This window comes from Rhinopithecus bieti, unplaced genomic scaffold (assembly GCF_001698545.2).
Source record: "Rhinopithecus bieti isolate Rb0 unplaced genomic scaffold, ASM169854v2 scaffold_6439, whole genome shotgun sequence".
Classification (NCBI taxonomy): Eukaryota; Metazoa; Chordata; class Mammalia; order Primates; family Cercopithecidae; genus Rhinopithecus; species Rhinopithecus bieti.
In genome coordinates, this window is record NW_016805421.1 from 2702301 (window position 1) to 2705708 (window position 3408).

The following is a 3408-nucleotide window of genomic DNA, read 5'->3' on the forward strand; positions in this document are numbered from 1 at the left end:
TAAAATAAAAAACTATATTAAATAATATGAAAAGTGAATATAGCAAAAAAGTATAAAACGTATACTCAGAAAACATAAAACAATATTGAAAGAAATTAAAGATCTAAATAACTACAAAGATATTCCATGTTCAAGGTAAAAGACAATGTTGTTAAGAGGCAATGTTTATCAAATGAATCTACAAATTCAATGCAATCTCTATCAAAATCTCACCTGACTTTATTTTGTAAATATTGGCAAGCTGATCTTAAAATTCATATGAAAATATGGCACCCAGAATAACCAAACAGCCTTAAAAGGAAGAAAGTTGAAAGACTCACATTTCTCCACTTCAAAACTTACTACAAAAAGCTACAGTAAGTACACATCAAGAAAATGTGGTACTGCCATAAACATAGACATGTAGATCAATGGAATAGAATTGAGAAGTCCAAAAGTACATCTTCACATTTATAATAAATTGATTATTGACAAGGGTATCAAGATCATTCCATAGGGAAATAACAGTCTTTTTTATAAATGGTGTTTGGAAGATTAGACATTCAAATACAAAATAATGAATTTAGAAACCCTACCTCACACCATATACAAAATATTAACTCAAACTGAAAAGTTAACACTGAAGACTTAAATATAAAAGCTAAATTTATAAAACCCTTAGGAGAAAACATAGTCATAAATCTTTGTGACTTTAGATTAGGCAATGGTTTCTTAGATATGTTGCCAACAGCATAAGCAAAAAAGAAAAAATAAAAACGGAAAAATTGGACACCATCAAAGTTTAAAATTATTGTTTTTCAAAAAACAACAAGAAAATGAAGAAGTAACCCACAGAATGGGAAAAAATGAGCATATTACATATCTTATAAAAGACCTGTATCTAGAATATGTAATTACTCAATGTATCTAGAATATGTAATTACTCAATGTAAAAGACAAATGACCTAATTAAAATATAAGCCAAGGATATGAGCTGGCATTATTGCAAAGAAGAGATATAAATGTCCACTAAGCATGTGAAAAGATGCTAACAATTATAAGCCATCAGGGAAAAGCAAATCAAAACTGCAATGAGATACCACTGCAAACCTACTAGGATGGTTACTATCAAAAAGAAAAACAATAAGTGTTAGAAAACAGGTAAAGAAATTGAGACCCTTATCCACTGCTGGTGGGAATACAAAACAGTGCAGTTGCCTTCAAAAATAGTCTGGCGTTTTTTTCAAGGTTAAACGTAGAATTACCATAGATTCAGCAATTCCATTTCTAGGCATATACCTAAGAGAAATGAAAACATACACCAACACAAAAACTTGTACCTGAATGTTTATAGCAGTATTATTCATAATAGCCAAAAAGTGAAACTACCTAAAGACCCCTCATCTAATGAATGAATAAATAACATGTAGTATATCCACTCAACAAATAGTACTCAGTATAACATGTAGTATACCCACTCAACAAATAGTACTCAGTATGAAATTAAATGAACAGATTTCTGATCTGGCATGTAAGAGTCACCCGCACAACAGCAAGTAAACAGCTGAACAAACCAAAAAATGAACAACTCTTCTTCAATCCACCAGAGAAATAAAATCACAGGGCAAATGACTACACAAAAAAGTGGAGAAACGGACAAAGGGATACAAAAAAATCAGAGTTTACCAAAGTAGAAACTCATGAGCTCCAACCTCTGCACAAACCAAGGCTGGGGTAAAGAAATCTGAATGAACTGTAAATGACAAATTGCTAGAAGCTCAGGGTAGACAACACTCAAGAGTTTAAAACTGTAGGGGGACCCAGTCATAGAAGACACCTTAAGAGTTTGTAAGTTTTATCTCCAGGAACTCTACCAGGCCTTCACAATGAATATTGAAGAAAAGTCCTCCCATGTTTCCATCAAGAGGAAGGGAAATTAAAGGATTATAAATATGTCAGAGAATTTTGTTTTTCATAATATGACTTGCCTTTACCAGATCCTAACCTGCTGGGGTTTTAAGAGTGTCCAACTGACCTGGGCAAAGAGATATACTCAACTCCAGCCAGCTCTAGCCTTCCACTTTGGTGAGGGAAATACCTAACTTTAGTTCAATCTAGAATTCTGTACCTTGCAAAACTATTTTTCACAAATAATGGAGAAATAATGACTTTTATAGACAAATGAAAATTGGGGAAATTGAGAGTAGACTTGCTTTGCAAGAAATGTTGAAAGAAGTTATTTACAGAGAAGGGAAATTATGTAGCTCAGAAATTCAGATACATAAATAGAAACAAATTGCATTGAAGAAGGAATAAGTAAAGGTAGAAAAAACACTTCTACCTTTCTAATTCTTCGTTAATTTAACATAACAGTATGCTCAAAATAATCTATTTGATTGTGTTTGTTTATGTGTGTGTGTACATGCATATATATTTAAAAACTTATGTGTGAGTGAAATGTATGAAAGAAATGATACAATGAACAGGAAAGAAGAATTAGGATCATTATTGTTATTATCATAAGAAACTCATGCTACCTGTAAAGAAGTATAGTGTTATATGAAAGTGAATATGAAGGCCAGGTGTGGTGGCTCACGCCTGTAATCCCAGCACTTTGGGAGGTCAAGGTGGGCAAATCACGAGGTCAGGAGATCGAGATCATCCTGGCTAACACAGTGAAACCCCATCCCTACTAAGCCCGGCGAGCACCTGTAGTCCTAGCTACTCACTCGGGAGGCTGAGGCAGGCGAATGGGGTGAACCCAGGAGGCAGAGCTTGCAGTGAGCCGAGATCACACCACTGCATTCCAGCCTGGGCAACAGAGCCAGACTCTGTCTCAAAAAAAAAAAGAAAGAAAAAAGAAAGTGAATTTGAATTACTTGTAAGTGTATATTGCAAACTCTAAAGCAACCACTTTAAAAAGCAAAACAAGAAAATAAAAATGGGAGAAATTTGAATCAGTTAAAAATGTAAAAGGCAGAAAGAATGTGGCAGACACAAATAGAAACAAAGAACAAGGGCAAAAAACAGAAAACAGTAAAGAATATGGTAGATATCAGTCCAACTGTATCATAATAACGTTAAACATCAATGGTCTAAATATCCCAATCAAAAAGCAGAGATTGTCAGACTGGATCAACAAATAGATTCAATTATATGTTGTCTACAAGAAACACACTTTAAATATATAGACACAAATTCAATGTAAAGGTATGAAGAAAGATACACTATGCTAACACTAATAAAAAGAAAGTAGGGGAGGGCAGAGCAAGATGGCCGAATAGGAACAGCTCCAGTCTCCAACTCCCAGCGCGAGCGACACAGAAGACCGGTGATTTCTGCATTTGCAACTGAGGTACTGGGGTCATCTCATTGGGGAGTGCCGGCCATTGGGTGCTGGTGAGTTGCTGCAGCCTGACCGGTGAGAGC